The following is a 22,398-nucleotide window of genomic DNA, read 5'->3' on the forward strand; positions in this document are numbered from 1 at the left end:
TTAGCCTGCTGATCCCGTTGAGTGTTGCTTGTATCTTTATAACTTCAAGACTCATCATTTGTTATTGGACATCATATTGAAGCCTTCATCTCTAAGACAACATTTTGCTCATCTCTCAGCAGCCATTAAAATATAACATAATGAGTTATGTGCAGTTATTTTTAACCAATGGGACCCAGTGAGAGTACTACCTTCCATGTTCACGTGTGTGTGTGTGTGTGTGTGTGTGTGTGTGTGTGTGTGTAATGTATATATTGATTTTCTTCAGGCCTTATTTAGACAGCTTTACTGTTGTAGTATAAGTTATATTTTCTTAGAGAAATTAAGTCAGGTACACATAGGAGTATACTGGAGTACTAGATATTGTGATATATCATAAAATGAATGTCATATAAAAACTTAAGTTAGCCAGATGGTTTATTCACTTAGCAAATCATAACTGAGGAATCGTGAGTCTGAACAGCTTGTATAGATAGATATTGGCAAAAAATGAGAGCCAGACTCTCTAACTGAGATTTTTTTTTCTGGTGAGTACCATCAAATATCCCCACTGACAACCAGACGAAAAGCAAGTTAATGATTCAGTGTTCAAAAAGCAATGCATAGCATTATAAGAAAGGGCTCATTAAAAACCAGAAGGAACATTTTTTCAGTAGCCTGTTCTGCAACAAAGCTTTGGGAAACATGTGGCAGTTTCAAGAAGCAGTCTCAAAAGCACATAGGCAACTTATCCAGGAATCTATGTTCTAGGTTCTGTAAACTATCCTGGTTCCCTCTGTTAAGGTTCATACCTACCTATAATGTAGCACAAACCCAGCTAAATAGCTAGGCACTCAAGGAGTGTACATATGTACAATATGATAGAATATATAAAATATATTACAATGATGTATATATAGCCATTTTTAAATTACCATACCAAGTTGCTAGTACTGTTATTCAAATATTTAACTAAACTTCTAACGAATTTGTTAAATACCTCAATATTTACATAATAGCATGCCTCATCTCTTTGGAGCACACATTTCAATTTCAGTAAAGTATTTTATTTAATTTGTGCAATAAATAAAAAGGTTACATGATATTTTTCTAAGTTTATAAGTGAAAGAAAAATTAAACTTGGTTCTGTGAAGGAACCCATCCAAATTTAAATAGCTAGAAAGTGTTTGAGTAAAATGTAAACACAGTAAATGTGACTTAGAGCTATGTGCACATTTGGCATTCATGGATACTTATTTATTGCAAAATCAATCATAAAAATGTTATTTTTACTGCAATCTTATATCATAATATGGTGAAATATATTTTCATACAGATGAAGATATAGATTTTTATTCATTCATATTTCTGGCTCACCAGTTATATAATATAAAGCACTGTGATATTGTGTGCTAGGAATATTTAATATAACTCTACTTTCTAAATCCTGCTGAGTTGGTTTTGAATTTTAACAATATGATTTTCAAAAATCAAAAAATAAATAACGTCAATTTAAAAGGGTATTACACCGAAGATAAAATATTCTGAGTACAATATTCTTATCTACTCTGCCAATAGAAGAACCTTTAATAGGTATAGCTGTCTCATGCAGAATGGTATCCCTCCATCCTGTGTTTAGTGCACTAACTATATATGCTAGATATTAGACATTAATTCAGGTAGGATATCATGAAGAAGGTCCAGGACCTAGGACATCTTAAAGACCAGTAGATAGAGCAGAGTGCATGTGATGCAGCCACTGAACTCATGAAATCACAGAGCATTGGATACTAGCATATCATTTATAATAGGTCAAGCCTCTCATATTCCAGCACGGAAGAAGGGGACCTATGATCCTCCACCCTATGTTATTTAACTATTGATTTTTAAAGGCTGCTCTGGAAAGGAATATACCTTTCTTTACCAATATAAACACTGATAGATTGTCCATAACCCAGTAAGTAACCCTGTATCTATGAACATGAAAATAGATCCTATCTAAACTCTGTACTTTATACAGTTATTTAAAAAAAGAAAACAAGAAAATAAGACAAAGATATGTTTGGAAGAACTAGCATTCTAGAAGAACTGAGAGGGGAGAAGATAATAAAAGTGGAGAGTAGACATATATGAAATATATCAAAGAATACATAATTAAGAAACAAATGGAAACCAATGTGTAAACACAAAAGAAGATCTAGATGTTGAATCCTTTATTCAAGCCATAATGGAGGAACAATGTGTTTAGTAATTAGCATGACCTTCTGTCCTATCATCATGTAACTTTCTTTTCATTTTCCCTTGTAGCTTCTCAGCATTTTCTATATCCTGTGGCTGTGAGTGAAATGAACAATACAATATATGATCAAAGTCGATGGTAATCGTTACTGCTATCATAAAAGAAAAAGGGCAAGACAAAGGAGAGAAGGAAAGGTTTAATTTGGGGCTATAACTTCAGAAGAATAGTCATCCGTACCCATGATAGTGATGAGCATAGCAGAGGAAGGCAGGCATGGTCCTGGAGTAGGAGCAGACGGCTCAATTCCAGAATCACAAACAAGAGAAAGGAAGCAACACACTGAGGATGGTCCAAACCTGAATATACCTCCTCCAATAAGACCACACTTCCTCATCCTTTCAAACAGTTCCATCAGACAGGGAGCAGGTATTCAAACACATGAGTCAGGTTTGAGAATTCCCAACAACAATGAGTAAAACACCAGAACTGACTATATATATCAACTATATTAGAGTGGTTTTCCTGATTTATAGTTAGGCATTAAATTCAGTATTGCATTGTTTATAAAAGTTTTTTTCAGCCTTATGAAGAAAGAAATGAACAATCTGATGAGGAAAAAAAAAACTGGTTACTCTGTGGTTGGTTTTTGGGGTTGTATGAAATCTCATTTCCTTGATAATCTATGAGCAAAACTGTTATCACTTTTTGTTGGATAATACAGGAAAAAACCAATTTGGTTTCAATAGCACTAAACAGCCAAATTATGGAATTCTTCCATTTGATTAGACATTTATTATTCCAGTATAAAATAATTTGCTTATAACACAAAGCATACCCGGAACCTTAGCGGAACATGTCAGATTGAGTTATGTAGTGCTCAGAAAACTTACTATAAAGAGATAATGAACTCATACTTTTGGTTTTGAACATCTTACAGTTTGTTTCACAGCTTGTACAATCATATACAATATGAAAATTGGTTCTGTTTCTGTGTCAATAAATCTTTATTCCAAACAAATTTTATAAACATGAAAATTTACATTAATTCTATTTTATTTGGAACACTATAATTTTCTTTTGAATTTTTAACTATTACAATTGTCTAAAGTTGAAATAGGGAATTAGCTCTGGTTAATAGCACTGGCTTCTTTACGAGAGGACCCAGTTTCAATCTTTCAGCTTCTATATATCGACTGTTAGCTGCCAAGAGAGAGAGAAGCAATTAAACATTCATACCCGGTGGCAAAACCTATGAACTAAGACAATGAAAAGCATGACAAGGTATCTGTAAAGACACAATAATTGTTATCCACATATCTCTAGGAACCATAAAATGTCTCATTGGATTTCAGGACCACTTGACATGAGAAACCAGCATAGCTGGTAATAAAACGTAACTATCTTTCCAGGACTAGTGAGGTCATGACCATTAGAATATCATCTACTACAGCCACTTTGCTAGACCAACATTATTCTTTTATAATACCATCCTACTAATTACAAAGGTATATAAAGAGCTGAAAAGAAAAAAAAATTAAATTTTGTTCCATTTTCTTATAATACTTTGAGGGATTTGGAGATAAAATTTATGTGGATCTGTGCCACATTAAAGTTTTGATGAATGATGACCAAATGCCTTTTTGCATTCTATTCTTTCTGGATTAGCACACCATCATTCATTAAAAATCAATTAAACTGTGATGATTTATCTAAAAGCACATCAAGAAAATAAGTGGCTCAGGTATATGATAAATGACAGTCTTTACTCTCAGGAAATAGGATCATTCAGTTCTTTGGAAGGAATCATATAAAGAGATTACATAACGCTAAAACATTGAGAAAAAGCCAATATTATTATTTTTGTTGTTCTTTTTAATGCTAATTGTAATATATTTTTACTTAAGATGGAAGTGCATTTCCCCTTCCTTTTACCACTCTAGCCCCACTCAAATAACTCTCCTCCTACCTTTGACATGTACTCCTACAGTAAAACTGATTGACACATTTTCTTGGACAATTATTGTATCATTTATGTCTTTGTAGACTTTTAAAATATATATCCAGTTCTCTATACTACTATTGTAAAAGCTAGTGAGGTTCAGTGTTACTCACATTTGAAGAAAATGCACTAACTGTCATATGAAATTTCTAGTTAAAGCAGAGATATATGATCTGTCTACAAAGGAACTTTAATATAAACCAGTAAAAGACATCTTTGATGATCAAACTCCACAAAGCTACTTCCCATACTTCCTAAGGATGAGAACAGTAAGATGAAGTTGTGATATTTGTATCTTCTATGTTAAGTACCTCAGTTATCATTAGATTCCTACTCTTACATATCACTTTGACTTTGAAAATATTTCACCACAGAACAGGCATTCTTGATTTTTTTTTAGGTATATACAATCTGGTTTTAAAATCATTAATTCTAAATAATTATGGTCATATAAACAATGTGTCTCTTAATTTTGAAATATGTTGTTTATCTATAATATATTAAACTATACTAATCACAGATTAAGTATATGTAAAAATAAGGACTGAAGACAAAGCTAAATCATTAATCTTATTTACATTTGAATAACATTCAATTGTGTAAATGTACCATTTTTTTTCTATTCATATATTGAGGGATATATAGGTTGTTTCCTATCAGCAAACACATTTGAGCAAATGTCTGTGGTAGGACAAAGCATTCGTGGTTATATGTCTAAGAGTGATATTGCAGGATCTTGATGTACATCGTTTCCCATCTCCCTAAGGAACAGCCATAACCGAATATTCAAGTTTGTACTCGTAACAGCAATGACTGCAGGTGCCCCTTATATTCTGCCATATTGGGTAAATTTTCTTACATTTTGCCCAGCATGAGTTTTTACTTGTTTTATTGATCTTAGGCACTGTGAAAGGTATAAGATGAAATATCTAATTGGATTTGATTTTTGTTTCCCTGATGACTAAGAATGTTGAACATTGATTTAAATATTTCTTACTTATTTGAAATTCCTCTATTCAGAATTTTCTGTTTAGATCTCTTTCCTGTGCCTTTTCTTGGTGTCTTTTTGTTGTTGTTGTTGTTGTTGTTGTTGTTTTTGTCTTATTTTGATATGTTCAGTTTTTCTTATTATATTTTATAATAGCATATTGTATTTTATTATTATCCCTTAGATGCCTGTTTGTTTTCTTTTGTTTTTTTTTGAGACAGGGATTCTCTGTAGCCCTGACTACATATATATATATATACACATATGGATAGATAGATAGATAGATAGATAGATAGATAGATAGATATGATAAAAATTAAAGAAGCCATGAATCTGAAAGGGAACAAAAGCAGACACTTGTGAGAGGACTTTTAGGGTGGAGTCAAGGAAATCAGGCATACATTAAATAAAACAAATATCTAACAATAATAATTTCAAAATTTAGCTAATGTTTTCTTTGTTGTTGTTGTTGTTGTTGTTGTTGTTTTTCGAGACAGGGTTTCTCTGTATAGCCCTGGTTGTCCTGAAACTCACTTTGCAAACCAGGCTGGCCTCGAACACAGAAATTCACTTGCCTCTGCCTCCCAAGTGCTGGGATTAAAGGCATGTGCCACCACCACCCAGCTTAGTTAAATATTTTGAACAGTATTTAAGAAAACAAAGGTAATTAAAAACTTAAGAAGTGGTATGCATTTAGGTATGCACTGTCATGAGAAGATTAAATTAATTGGAACTGCACTGAATATCATAAAAACAAGAACAAAAATAACAAAGGCACAAAAGCAAAAGGTTAGTCAGAAAAAATCCATGAAGGCAGCAATATGAAACAAAATATTACCAAAAATACCATTGAGTTTTACTGTATTCTCTTTCTAGGCATGAGGCCTACATGTAAATGTTGTTCTAGTGTGATTCCATGCAGTAATCTAATTTTGCTTTGCAAACAGATGCCAATTGAAGATAGTTTTTTCATTAAGGATGATAGCTCCTGTCCCCCATTCTTTCTCTGTACTGAGACTTTTCTATCTTGAACTTGTGTGGACATATACATATTTTCTCTGTGATTTACATATGTGCTTCTGTCAGTGATCCTTAGGATCACCCATTCCCTGTGGCTCTTATAATCCTTCATCTTCCTCTTCTACATAGTCCTCTGAGCCCTGAAAGAGCAGGTTTGATTATATATTTTATGTTTTTAATTAATTAATTAATTAGTTAATTAATTAACATTCCAAATGCTGCCCCTCATGCCTCCTCACAGAGTGTCACCCTACCCTTTTCCTCTGAGAGTGCCTCTCCCCAGTATCTTCCCACCCTAGTGCATCAAGTCTCTGCAGTATTACTCAATCCTTTCCCACTGAGGAAGGATAAGGCAGCCCTCTGATACATATATACACAGACCCTTGGTCTAGCCTGCATGTGATCTTTGGTTAGTAGCTCAGTCTCTGAGAGCTTCCAGGGGTCCTTGTTAGTTGACACTGTTTTCCTGTGTGGTTCCTATCACCCTCAGGGCCTTCAATCCTTGTTCCAGTTCTTTCATAAGGACCCCAAACTCTGTCCTATGTTTGACTCTGGGTGTTTGCATCAGTTTCCATAAGGTGTTGAGTAGAGACTCTTATAGGGCCATTATGTTAAGCTCTTGAGTGTAATTATAACAGAGTATCACTAATAGGATCAGGAACTGGTACTTGCCCATAGGATAAGTTTCCAGTTGAGTCAGTTACTGGTTGGCCATTCCTTCACTCTCTAATCCACTTTTGTTCATTTTACATAAGCAAATATTCATTATAGTCTATGCAAAAACAAACATTTAAAACACTTTGAGTCAATTTTATCCTCCCACTTGGCTGAAGTTGTTTATTAGCTGTAGGCGTATTCTGGTAGATTTTGGGGGTCACTTATGTATATTATCATATCATCTGCAAATAGTGATATTTTGACTTCTTCCTATCCAATTTGTATCCCCTCAATCTCCTTTTGTTATCTAATTGCTCTAGCTAGAACTTTGAGTACCATATTGAACAGATAGAGAGTGGGCAACCTTGTATTGTCCCAGATTTTTGTGGGATGGCCTCTAGTTTTTCGCCATTTAATTTGATGTTGACTGTTGGTTTGCTATGTATTGCTTTTATTATGTTTATGTAGGTGCCTTGAATTCCTGACCACTCCAGGACTTTTTACATGAATGGGTATTATATTTTGTTGAAGGTTTTCCACATCTAATGAGTTGATCATGTGACTTTTTCCCCAGGAGTTTGTCTATATAGTGTATTACATTTATGGATTTTCATATGTTGAAACACCCTTGCATCACTGAAGTGTAACAAGCAGAAATGCCCAAGTGAGGAGATTTCAATCCCACATAGGAAGGGGGAAGGGAATAATCAAGGGAGGCAGAGGGAGGAAGAGACCTGGGTGGGAGAGAGGAGGGGAGGTGAAAGCAGAACAGGATCATATGTGGGGAGGAGGGGACAGGAGAGAAGCCAAGAGGTCCAAGAGACTAAATAGAAATAAGCAGCCCCAGGGAATAGGAGGTAGGGGCATCCTTTAGAGAGCATCAGAGACCTGAGAGATAAGACATTCTCTGGAGTTATTCGGGGAGACCTTATCCAAAATATCCAAAAATGGGAAAAAGAAACTTGAGGAGTCCACCTCCAGTAGATAAGGAGGACCTGAATGGGAGGAACAAGGTTACTAACCCACAGTCAAAATTCCTGACTCAGAGTTGTTCCTGTCTAAAGGAAGTACAGGGACAAAAGTGGAGAAGAAACTGGAGGAAAGGAGGTTCGATGACTGGCCCAATTTGGGATCCATCTCATGGGAGGGCACCAAGGCCTGACACTACTATCCTATGGATGTGCTTATAGACAGGAGCCTGACATGGCTGTCCTCAGAGAGACCCTACCTGCAGCTGACTTAAAGAAGATACTTACACCCAACTATTGAACTGAAATTGGGGACACCTATGATTTATTTAGGGGAGGGATGGTAGAAGCTGAAAGGGATGATGACCCCATAGGAAGACCCAGCAGTCTCTCATTCAGACGCCAGGGAGCTCCAGAGACTGAGCCACAAAGCAAGAGCATACGTTGGCTGGTCTGAGGCACCTGAACAAACATAGCAGAGGTCTACTTGGTCTGGCCTCAGTGGGAGAAGATTAAGTTAATCCTGGAGGGCCTTGAGGCACCAGGGAAGGGGGAGCTCTTAATGGGGGAGATCACCCTCTTAGAGGAAAGGGAGAGGAGGAGTGGGATGAGGAACTGTGGGAGGGAGGCCAATGGGGGTGACAATAATTGGAGTATAAGTAAATAAAATAATTTAAAATAAAATAAATAAACAAGAATACACAATGAGCCTCTTTTTAGAAAATTTATAGCATCTAGAAAATTCAATTACAACTTTCAGTGTATAGAACATTTAAAAAGAATGATACACAGAGCCTTGTAAAATACAATATAGTGTTATTTTCAGTTATCTCTATTTTCTTTGTTGCCTTTTGCATTAAATATATTGTAATTCATTACTATACAGTAGAATAATTTTATATAGTACATAATGTTTACTTATTAAATTTTGCTTTGAAATCATAGTTCAACAAATAAAAAGCAAAACAGTCATGTTATGGAGTAAGTTATTGCATTTCTTTCATATATATTAATTATAAAATGTCATTTAGCAATTTTTATCATCAGTTTACTAAATTGATTTCTTTTCTTAGTGCTCAACTATGGTCTTGAGTATTGATGGAGACAGATGGTTTAGAGACAGTATCTCTTTTGATATATTTTTAAATTTTAATATGATATAGTTTGATTATGTATTTTTTTTCTTCCCAAACTCTTCTCAAATCCCCCCTATTCATCCCATCTCTTTGGTGTGTTTTAGAAAACATTTCAGTAATTTTTCAGTGCCCTCATTCACTAATGTAATCGTATTTTTAAAGTTTTCCAGATATTTATTATTGGTGATGTTATTTTCTTTATATGTGTGTTTGAGCTATACAGAATATCATGTTTCTATTGGTTAAAATACTTTCTTGTACTTAGTCATTTCTTTTGTATTTTGAGACAGTGTAGTTATAAAGAAGACAGTATGTCTTATTTATATATGCCCATATTAAGAGTATTTTATTTTTGTTTTTATATTTATAAGCAGAAAATCTAATTCCCTGCTTTATTCATGTTCTTTATCACTTCTGTTTTAATTAAATAAATTTAGATGTAACTGTTTAACATACTTTGTCATTAATAAAATGTATGTTATAAATCAATGTATCCTCATTTTTAAGGTTTATGGTTTGTAAGTAAATATCTAACTTTAACTAGCATTGATATATTGAAGCATTTGCAACGAAGTGTGTGCCTGTACATCTGCATCATTTCCTGCCGTCCCATTTAAGGTCACCGCATTTTCATTGCTTACAGAGAGATTGATAACCCTTAATCTTTGTTAAGCTTCTTTATTGAGGAACATCAAGATTTAATTTTTGAATCTTACCACTTGGTAGATAAATGGATTATGAGACTTTCTTTTTTTAACTTTTCTAATTAATCTGAATGTCACTTGGGAGGACAGGAATAGAAGAATTGGGCAGAGGGAATCTTGCAAACTACCTCTTACAAATACATATTTTTTTATCAATGTCAACTTGCAGATAATGCCATCTGTGCTAATCCCCAGTCGTCTCCACTATAGTTCTTGAAGTTGTCTTTTTGTTTGATTTATCAGACTGCTGACCCTGGCCTAACCCTGTCAGCTCAGTTCAGAGGAGCTCTCACCAAAGATATGCCTCTGATCTGACAAATTGATTGCTTGAAAGGAAGTTTAAGGGGGAAGAAGATCTCCTGAACAAGTGATAAAGCATTCACTGCCCCAGCTTACAGCTTCAGGTATTTGCACGGATATTCCAAAATACACAAAAGGAGAAGGGGAGGGAATGAGTAATTTTGAAACTAAATATAAAGAGAAACAATCAAGAGCTGCCAGCACCCTATTTGATGGAGGCCTGACAGAATCAGAAGCGATATTGTATTTAAAAGCTTTGATGTGAGTTTAACTGAAAAGGAACACCCTGATTAACTATCAAATGTTAAAATTCTCTTAAGAGTGTTCTCTGAATTTTCTGTGCAGCAAAGCAATTAGATGTATAGAAAATAAATTGCAACTTGGAAAAAAAGCTATACATAAATTCGAGGAACATTTTGGTATAGTACCTTTTCTCAGATAAAAATGATGAATAATATCAAGCCTTGATATTTTTTCCTTTGTTAAATAATTTTGTCACTGCATATTGATATTTTTGTAAATTTTATGGGAAACTCATAGATTCTGAATCACTGTTTATCAGATTTCTAGATATAGAAACAGTCCAATGAATTTTGCAAAATCCAGGAAAAAAAAAGTCCAAACAATATACCATAGATTTCTTCTGCAAAGTATTTAACTGCTTTAATTACATCACAGTTTACAAATCATACAATATTCTGATATTATATTTATTCCCATATGTTTTTCTTAGCATTTCCTTCTTTCTTTCTACTTAATTCACACCACCCTGTCCCCATCTGCTATATTGTAACCATTTCTGGACTCCTAATCCTTGACTCAGCCTGTTTAAAATCTCCTTTCCTTGAAGGTACATAAAATGAGACATTTTTTCATGAAGCATTAGAAACAAAAGAAAAAATATTGAAAATTGATTTCAAGTTTGCATGAAAAAAACATAGGAGGAAAGTAAGCTGAAGATACACGTGTTTGTTTGCTTGTTTGTTTGTTTGTTTTGCTTAGAATGAAGTATTAGGCCAGCCAGAAGAAGCTACCCCGACTTCTAGAAAGGGCAATTGTTCAAATACTTCACAATTAAGAGAGTAAATGTGCAGCAGCACATGAAACAGTTCCATGGCATCAGTACAATGTAGATTCCTAGTAAAAATTCTTTCTAACACCAAATCATAGGGCCTACATAACTATGGTCTTCTCAAGAGCTAGCTTCGATTGACTTCTGTTTTTATGTTAATTTAATCCTATGATCTTGATGCCAATTGTCCTAAGCAGAGTTGTTTTTTATTTCCTTATATTTTGCAACATTATCCACTTATCCACTGTAGCCTTTCCTTGCTTATAGAAGGTGATGCCAATGTTTTTAGGTAAAAGGAAAGATGGATATACATTGACATGCATTGTTGATGTCTCTCTCTTTTTTATTTTGTAACCTTATGTCACATATTTTCTAGGTTATAATTATGAAGGATATTTTGATTCAAAGTTTTAAAGACTAGAAAACTCAGTTTCCTGTAACTGACTCTTTGCTCATGGTAGCTTCTTTTAATCCAAAGATGTAGAGAAACACATGGAAAGCAACTGATGGTTTCTTGCCCTTAAAAATCACTGCCACAATCATTGAGTACATAATAATACTTTACCTAGATTTAATCACTTCTCAAATCCTTTGCATTAAACCATCATAATCTTTGCCACTTAAGGATGAAATCACCCTAGTTTTCCAGGGACAAACACTGAGGGATAACCAGAAGCTCATTTTAATGTTAATGTGCTGTGTAATTTTAAGTCACCTTGATACAAGGTAGGGTCATTTAGGAATAGGAGTGTTCAACTTAGAAAAGACCTACATAAGATTTGCCTATAGGCCAGTCTGTCATATCTTTTAATGACTGATATGGGAAGGACATCCTACTGTGGATAGTGCCATAGGTTATGCCATCCTCAGTTGTATAAGAAAGAAGGCTGAGCAAGCCATGAGGAACAATGTAAACAAGGAGGGTTCCTAACTTAAGTTCCTTCTCTCACTTTCCTCACTGATAGATAAAGTAAATGAGCTGATTCTCCCCCCATTTAATTTTTACCATGATATTTTATCAGTGATTTCTTAAAAGAAATTTTAACTAAGGCAAAAAAGAGTAGCAGGTACAGGAGCTACTGATGTGATAGAGCTGTTTCTGGTTTGGGAGAGGTATGTGGATCAATTCTGGAACTCCGAACTACAAAATCATTTTGTAATTAGAACTGTAACATGTTATGATGGAAACTTAAGTGATAAATAAGGCCAGGATTGATGAAAAGGATGGAGGCTTCATTTATGAAGTTCACAGGAAAGTTTAAGAGTGCCTTAAATGCTCAATGAGATAGATACATGTTATGAATTAAGAAAAAAAAGTGGTTCTGCTACTAGGGTTAAGATTTCATGAGATGTCCATCTAATATGTTAATGTATCTATGGATGTCGCCATTGTAACATTCCCTTTTAGGCAACAATGTTGATGACACTTGATGGGTATAGCATTTCCCTGAAATCATAAACACACAAGTAATATTACATGGAATGAGAAGTTTGTATTATGCATTTAGGAACACACACAAACACACAGTTGGAAAAACAAATAGACATAGAAGCTGTGCCTTGAGGAAAGAGCAAAATAGGTGTATAGAAAGGGATAGTGGGAGAAAGGGGAAGGGGAAGAGTCTATCTAAAGTCATAAGCATCTATTGCAAATTCATTAGCCTTAGTTAACAAAGACCAGAACATCTACAGTGAAATGGTTGCTTTTTTGAGACAATCAATAATGGTCAACCAGGTCTGAGAAAAAAATTGTGATTATGGTGGCATCTTCTGTAATGTACCTGCTCAGGGTTAGCATACATAAGCTATGATTCAGAGAGGGTTATGTTTTAACTTCATGCTGACTGATGAGTTTGGAAATGTGTAAGAATCTTCCAACTGGTTGTAGCATTCAAACATGAAGTGATCATGAGGAAAAATGAGGAATGACCATTAAGAAATCTGAAGCTACAGTTCTGGAGATGCACTGGGATTGAAGCGGTCATGGAGGGAAGTCGAGGCTAGGCAGCATACGGTAGTCATAGATTTTAAAGAGAGCCAAGGGAAGAGTATGAGCAAAGGTACAGCCCATGTGTCACAGGAACCTCAGAATTTCACAAATGCCCATGCTATGTTATGATCAGCAAGACAGCATCAGATGTAGAGTAGAGCTAACCTGAGATTAGAATACAAGTTATGTGTTCTGAGCATGGCGTGAGCCACAGAAATGGAATGAACCCTGGCCCTTTGTACTGAACAGATCATGAGTGCAAGAAGTATTACAATGAGTTTTATAGTATTAGACACTGGTTTAGATTTGATTTGATTATGTGTATGCACCAACTATTCCTACTTACAGTAAAAATATATGTATCTTTGCTTTGATTTCATGGAAGTCTGTAGTTAAGAGGCTTTGGACCTGTTAGAGAGAATGGCATTTTTAGAAAAGTTTTGAATTTGAAATGGGCTTTGGTTTTAGATGTTTTAAGAAGATGGTATAAGACTTTAAATTTTCATTGACTTTGGAGTTTTAAAAATCAGAATGCTTTATATGTGATTGTGACATTCATAAGAGATTTTTTAGGAAAAAACAGAATACCAAACCCTTGTTCCTATTGTCCTGATGCTTTATCAAAACAATAGAAGTTCTATGTTATTTTTTCTTTTCTTTTATTGAATATTTTCTTTATTTACAGTTTAAATGTTATCCCCATTCCAAGGTTCCCCTCCAGAAAACCCTATCCCATTCCCCCTGCGTCTGCTTCTATGAGGGTGCTTCCCTACCCTTCCACCCACTCCTGCCTCCCTGGCCTCACATTCCCCTACACTGGGGCATCAAGCCTCTTCTCCCACTGATGTCCTATAAGGCCATCCTCTGTTACATTACATTTTGGGTATTCTAAGCTTTTGGACTAATGTTCACTTATCAGTGAGTTCATATCATGTGTCTTCTTTTTTGTCTGGGCTACCTCACTCAGGATATTTTATGATTCCATCCATTTGCCTAAGAGTTTTATGAATTCATTGTTTTTAATAGCTGAGTAGTACTCCATTGTGTAAATATATCACATTTTCTGTATCCATCCCTTTGTTGAAGGACATCTGGGTTCTTTCCAGCTCCTGGCTATTATAAATAAGGCCTCTCTGAACATAGCAAGTGTTCTTGTTATATGTTGGAGCATCTTTTGGGTTTATGCCTGGGAGTGGCATAACTGGTTCCTCCAGTAGTACTATGTCCAGTTTTCTGAGGAAGCACCAGACTGATTTCCAGAGTGGTTGTTATCTAGGATGATGTAAACGGCCTTCCTCAATTCATGACTAGAGATTTAATGTTTATGAAGGAAAATACCCTTGCAGTAACTTTCGTCTATCATAACCATGTCAAAGAAAAATTATAATTGATCATTTAATTGGTAATAATTTTATTAACAATTGATATCAATTCATAGCTGATAATTGAAGTTTGAGTATTTTTATTGAATTTGATACATAGTCTTTCTCAACACAAAATGGTGTTGCATGGAAGGCAGAAAAGGTAGCTGAGGAACTCCTCTATAAGACTGTCCTGTAAGCATGTTTATGGGGCATTTACTTTCTATGATTAATGCAGGAAACCCCTGCTATTTGAAGAAAATACTACTCCACTAAGGTGGAACTGCATTGAATGAGTTTTTTGTTTTTTGTTTTTTTTTTTTCTGTGAATGTCATGAATATGCCAACAAACTATCCTTTCATTGTTCCTGTTTCAGTCTCTGTTACAGGTTTTACCTTTGGCTTCCTTTAGTGATGTACTGTAATGTGGATGTAAAAAAGCATTTCTCCCTAGGTTGGTTGGTCACAGAGGTCATCACAACACCAAAAAAATCTAAGACAATAAATATTAATGAAAAGAGCCAACATGACGATTTATAAGAGAATAGTTTAATTTTTTTAATTTTTGATAAATCATGCAAGAATTCAATGAATTTAGAGCATATGCACACATCCTTATATTTTCCCTCTCCAGTTCCTCCTGGACCAACATCACCCTCCAGACTTCTCCTCTTCTTTTCCTTTTTACATTTAAAATAATCCACTGTGTCCAACTAGTGCTGCTCATATGCTCATTGGTGGAAAGCTATTCACTGGACCATCAGCAATATACTACAGAAGTGTAGAGAACTGCCTTTCCATGCCTCTGCAACTCCTCAATGATCTTAGTTGGAGATAAGGCCCATGAACCACTTCCGTATTTATGATATTTACTAGCTTAATGTTGTGCAGTTCATATTTAGGCAACCACAATATATGTCAACTGCCCTGTCATCTCCATAAAACACAATTCTACAACTCTTTTCCATGAACTCTGGCTCATCCAATTTTTTTCTACAGTGTTAAAAATGTTTATTATATTATTATTATTATTATTATTATTATTATTATTATTTAATGTTTTTACAATCCAGTCCTTATCCCCCTCCTGGTCTGCTCTTTGACTGTTCTTCATCCCCATTCCTCCTCCCCTGTCTCCAAGAGGATGTCCCCACTCACCCAACCCCACGAGACCTTCCCACTCCCTGGGGCTTCAAGCTTCTCAAGGGTTAGATGCATCTTCTCTCACTGAAGCCAGATCAGGCAGTCTTCTTCTGTATATGTGTCAGGAGCCTCATATGATCTGATATATGATGCATGACTGGTGGCTCAGTGTGTGAAAGATCTTGGGGGTCTAGGTTAGTTGAGAGTGCTGGTCTATCTATGAGATCACCCTCCTCCTCAGCTTCTTCCAGACTTGTCCTAATTCAACCACAAGGGTTCCCAGCTTCTGTCTATTGGTTGGATATAAGTATCTGCATCTGACTCTTTCAGCTGATTTTCGAGGCACTCAGAAGGCAGCCATGCTAGGCTCTTCTCAGTAAGCACACCACAGCATCAGTAATAGTGTTAGGCCTTGGAGCATCCCCTTGAGCTGAATCCTAATTTGGGTCAGTCACTGGACCTCCTTTCCCTCAGTCTCTTCTCCATTTTGATCCCTGTAGTTCTTTTAGACAGGAACAATTCTTGATCAGAGTTGATCCCCCCCCTCCCCCCGTGGGATGGCAACCCTATCTCTCTACTTGATGCTCTGTCTTTCTACTGTAGGTAAATTCTACAAGTTCCCTCTCCACTGTTGGGTATTTTCACCTAAGGTTAATCCCCTTGAGTGCTGAGAGTCTCTCACCTTCCAGAACGCTGGTACATTCTAGAAGATCCCCTGACCTTCTATTTTTTAGTGTTGCCCGTTTCCTTTCATTCTGCTAGCCCTAAAGGAACTCCTATTCCCTTCCCTCAAATATCTGATCATGATCCTCTTTTTCCTCCCTCTCCCTACTCCCACACATGTCCCTCCTTCTCTTTGCCCCTGTGATTGCTATCTTCTCCAGCCCAAGTGGAATTGAAACATCCTCACTTGGGCCCTTCTGCTTGTTAACCTTTTTGAGTTCTGTGGATTGTGTCCTGGGAATTCTGTATGTTTCTTGGCTAGTATCCACTTATTAGTGAATATATAACCAGCATGTATTTTGGGGTCTGAGTTACCTCATTCAGGATGATATTTTACAGTTCCATCCATTTGTCTGCAAAACTCAGATGTCCTCATTCTTTTTTTTTCCTAGACATTTTCTTTATTTACATTTCAAATGTTATCTAACCCCTTTCCTCATTTCCTCTCCAAAAACCTCCTATTCCATCCCCCTCCCCCTGCTCACTAACCTACCCACTCTGAGCCACTTCTCCAGCACAGGATGTCCTCCTTCTTTTTTTTTTTTTTTTTTTTTTTTTTTTTTTTTGAGACAGGGTTTCTCTGTGTAACCCTGGCTGTCCTGGAACTCACTTTGTAGACCAGGCTGGCCTTGAACTCAGAAATCTGCCTGCCTCTGCCTCCCAAGTACTGATATTAAAGGTATGAGCCACCACCGCCTGACTTCCCTCATTCTTTTTTTTTTTTTTTTTTTTTTTTTTTTTTTTTTTTTTTTTTTTTTTTGGTTTTTCGAGACAGGGTTTCTCTGTGTAGCCCTGGCTGTCCTGGCACTCACTTTGTAGACCAGGCTGGCCTCGAACTCTGAAATCCGCCTGCCTCAGCCTCCCAAGTGCTGGGATTAAAGGTGTGCGCCGGCTACTTCCCTCATTCTTAATAGCTGAATAGTATTCCATTATGTAAATGAACCACATTTTCTGTATCCATTCTTCTGTTGTGGTGCATCTGGGTTGTTTCAGGTTCTGGCTATCACAAACAAGGCTTCTATGAACAAAATGGTACATGTGCCCCTGTGGCATGGCAGGGCATCTTTGGGGTATATTCTCAAAAGTGGTACTGCTAGATCTTCAGGCAGATCTATTTCCAATTTTCAGAGGAACCTCCCGTTTGATTTCCAGAGGGATTGTACCAGTTTGCCATCCCACAAGAAAAGGAGGAATGTTCCTCTTTCTCTATATTCTTCCCAATATGTGCTGTCACCTGAGACTTTTTATCTTTGTCATTCTGATTGGTGTAATGTAGGATCTCAGGGTCATTTTGATTTGCTTTTCGCTGATGACTAAGCATTTTGTGCACTTCTTTAGGTGCTTCTTGGCCATTTGAGAATTCTCTGATGGCGAATCCAAAATAATCCAGGAGAAAACCAAATTTAAACAGTAATTATGTGCCAACCCAGCCTTACAGAGGATTCTAGAAGGAAAGTAAGAACACAAAGAGGGTATCTACACCCAAGAACAAACAAGATATTAATCATCTCAAAACAAAGCCAAAGTTGAGAATCTCATGCACGTGATGCCACCTACTACAACAAACATAACAGGCGCTAGCAATCATCTGTGCTTAATATCTCATAATATCAACAATCTCCATTCGCCAATAAGAAGACATAAGCTAACTGACTAGATACACAAACAGGATCTAGCATTTTGTTGCATACAAGAATCACATCTCAATCACAAAAACACATACTACCTCATAGTAAAAGGCCAGGAAAAACTCTTCCTAGCAAATGATCCTAAGAAACAAGCTGGAGTTGCTATCCTAATATCCAATAAAATAGATTTTCAACCAAAAGTTATCAATCATGATGAAGAAGGACACTTCATATTTATCAAAGGAAAAATCCACCAAGAGAAAGTCAATTCAGAACACCTGTGTCCCAATTGCAAGGGTACCCACATTCATAAAAGAAACTTTATTAAAGCTCAAAACACACATACCCCACACAATAATAGTGGGAGACTTTAACACCCTCCTTTCACTAATGGACAGGCCATTGAAACAGAAAATAAACAGAGATACAGTAAAACTAATAGATATTTTGAACCAAATTGATTTAACATGTAACATATAACATTTCACCCTAAAAAAATAATATACCTCATCAACTCATGGTACGTTATCCAAAAGTGACCGTGTAAACAGTCATTAAAAAAGCCTCAACTGATATAAGATTGAAATAATCCCACATATCCTATCAGATCACCACAAGCTAGGGCTAGACTTCAGTAACAGCAAAAACAACAGAAAATCCACAAACTCATGGAAACTGAACAACTCTCTACTCAACGAAACTTGGTCAGGAAGAAATAATGAAAGAAATTAAAGACTTCCTGGAATACAATGAAAAAGATGACACAGCATCCCCAAACTTACGGGACATAATGAAAGCAGTGCTAAGAGTAGCACTAGGTAAAGAAATTGGAGAAATTCTATATTAGCATCCTGAAAACCCTAGAACAAAAAGAAGCAAACACACGCAAGAGGAAAAAGGCAGGAAATAATCAAATTCAGTGCCGAAAATCAACCAAAAAGAAACAAAGAGAAGGATTCAAAGAATCAACAAAACCAAAAGAAATCTGGTTCTTTGATAAAATCAACAGAATAGATAAACCCCTAGTCATCCCATCTTTAAGACACTTTTTTGAGATGTTCCTTGTACCTTGATGGAGAAGATGGACTACTGACATTGCTGTTAGTGTTATGCATTCACAGTTATTTATTGTCAATAAATTAACCAATCGTGAGTCACTGTATAAGTGAATATCAATTGAATATCATAGAGGCTGGTCTGATGAAGGCAAAACTTGAACTGATCTGTATGTATAAGACATATAGGAAGGGGTTTGATATTTTGTTTTTTGTTTTTTTTTCCAAAATAATAGTATGTTTTCTACTAGTGCCTATGACTTTCATACATGTACTGTAAATCTGAATTTTTAGTTGATAATACAGCACAGGCAATTTTGCATATAATTATTATTTATCTTTTTAAATTTTTGATAATAACCAAAGGAAAATTTCTCCCTTCAAGTAAATTACAAAGAGGATTTAACCCACTTGTAGAGTACTGTATGAGTCTTGGTGCAGAAAAGCTGTCAGAGATAGTTTTAACCCATATTTTGATTAATTTCTAGTTTAAAGATAGTCAATTATTCTGCTTTAAAACATTTTGCATTGCACCCCATTTATTTTTTTTCAATGATTTAACAAGTACTTTTCAATTCCTTTTATATAATATCAACTGCTTATCAGTGTTGGCAATTTTAATGCATATTTTTCATCTACTTGGCCCTAAAATTATTTTCTTACACTTTAAAATACAGAATGTTTGTGTTTATAATTTATAATGTCAATACTTGTGTATTTTTATGTGCGTCAGTGCTAGAATCTATCCTGCTGGATCACTCATTAAGCACTGTTTTGATCCCCATGATTTTCAAGAGACTTATTTTCAACACAGCATGACATAATTTTCTGTCTAATTCAAACTGACTCTTTCATATGTCACTCTATATATGACAGTGTTAGTGAAATTGGTGCCAGATGAGTAATGACACAAAGTAGAAAAGACAAAGTACACAATATGTTATGCTTTCGACTTGAATTTTTCCCATCTTAGAAATTCCTAAGTAGTTCAAATTATGGCTCTATCCAAAACTTTATTCCAATTTAATATTTTGATACCTGTGCAAATAACAGTATTCAAAAATAATAGCTATTTTAAAGAGTTTTTGTTATGCTTCAGAAACTCAGAAGGCTGTATCCTTCTCGCTAGGATTTCTTTAATAGTGACAGTAAATGTACATACTCATTCCTTCATTGTGAAATCATTTTAGGGCTTGTTTAATATCATTACTTCAATATTTCTCTGGAAGAGAAAAACACAAATACTGCTGCTGTTTAGGGTCTTTTGGCCCATGAAATGTTTTCTAACAAGCATCGCCATGTCGAATATAAGTGGATTGGCTTCAGGAGGTTAGTCAACGTGCCTTTCTATTTACCTGTGAAAATTGAGGTCTTGAGTTCACAAAGCTAAATGAATTTCCTTTCAAAGTATTTTTTTCTGAGTTGCAAAACCATAATGAAATTGGCTTTTGTAGAAACAAAACAGTACTCTTTGGGCCTATTTCTTGCATTGTTTTACATTCTAATAACTTAGGCAGTGAATATGATTCTTTATAAGAAGAGCACATATAAATTACAAGCTTCCTTACATATAATCCAATGAGCATAGACATTAAATTCAAACTAACTATTCATGTTGTATTTATAGCTTAACAACAAGACAAAACACATACTAAAACTAATTTCAAACTTACTAATATAGTTTTGTTAGCATACATCTAATAATTTTCAATCTTTGATCAGCATTTTATACACTAATTAATATTTCAGTTATAATTTTAAATCATGTCTGGATAATTTTGTATTATCTGTTGTAAATGTCTTCATATAAATAGGATTTTATATTACATATTTTTATCTATTTTAATAGATCTGCCTTTAATAAGATGTCATGTATTAATGTCTGAATAAACAATGGATTATTATATAAAGTATTTCATAAAATATAAACTAAATACTCTGCATCCAAATAAAATTGAAGTACTGTAGACAAAATTGACCTTTTGAAGTCATCTTCTGACATCCTTTCTGTAAAAAATAAAAAAAAAAAAGTCCAAGTGAGTTTCTTCTAACTTTGAATATTCCAAGAAATGAAAATCCTCTTCTCTTTACAGAGTATGAATATGAAGTGCTCCTGGCAGGCTGTGTTACAGTTTCCTGGGATGGTAGCCTCTATTGCAAGAGATTCTAGAAAGTTCAGGAAGTATCCTGAGATAAATAGATCAGTAGGGGCCATCTCTTGTGAGTATTTTTCTCTGGCAAATTTCCATATTCTCCTATCATGTTCTGCTTTCCCTGCTGTGATTATAACCAACTCCAACATTTTTTACCCCCATCACAGATCGTAGAGCTTCTTAGACTAGGAGTTATCACATTTCCTCCTTTAAGTTGCTTTTCTCGGGAATTTGTTCACTGAGATACAGAAACTTAATTAATAGTCCATACCTCTAAATAAAAATACACTGATTTCTTTCTTATTTACATATACAAAGACAGGACTTCTATAACTCAGTGACATATTTTTAAAAGTCTAAACAGTCTAGCATAGCAGGCTTGTTTTCTGTTATCACATGTGTAGAAGGGGGAAAACACCTGCTAGGCAAAGCATGTGCTCCAAGGGTTCATTGTAAGAAGTGCAAGGCTCAAACTTGAGTGACATATATGAAAGATAGAGCCAAAAATGCAGTAATTGAAAAACAGAAATAGTGTTGTAAAGTTGAACACCTTTTTTTTTTTTATCAGTTACTTTATTTATTTACATTTCAAATGCTTTCCCCCTTCCCAAACAGTTCTCCCTATATATGTCTCTTTCTGACAACTGGGAAGTCAATTCCCAGGGAAGTCTCAGGTCCAAGCTTACTGTGGCTTACTATACAAAACAGTTCCAAGAAAACCAAAGCATAGAAATCACAGAACATGGGGCATAAGGAAGTTTCTTAATCACAGCACATGAGTAAGTTTCCTTGTAACGTTCGTAACAGTATAAAATGGCTGGCTACACAGGCAGCAGCTACCTAGGCCTTAACATCACCCAGCCTTGGAGATTTGATTGACGTCGAAGAAATTTCTAGAATAAAATATACAAACTTAATTTTTGTCAAAAAATATTTCTCAAATAAAAATACCCGCAAAGACCAAGTATGCTTGCTGATACAGTGGTGACCAGCTGTGCTGGAGCAAGCACATGCTCTCTGACTAGTTAAGGCCTGCTTCAGAATAAAGAATTCACACTTAGTACTGTAAACCTGGTTAACATTTTAAGGTTGAGGAACTCTCAGGCCCATTTTACCTACTCACTGTTGTTAGTTAAATGTACACAGCATGAAACTGCCTTCTAAATATCAATGTTTATTTCCATAGCAAAACATTGTTCTGAATTCTAATCAGAAAATATTCTCTCTCTCTCTCTCTCTCTCTCTCTCTCTCTTTTGAGGAAGGGTGGCAAATGCATATGCAT

The sequence above is a fragment of the Mus musculus genome, chromosome 16 (genome assembly GCF_000001635.26).
Source record: "Mus musculus strain C57BL/6J chromosome 16, GRCm38.p6 C57BL/6J".
Taxonomy (NCBI): Eukaryota; Metazoa; Chordata; class Mammalia; order Rodentia; family Muridae; genus Mus; species Mus musculus.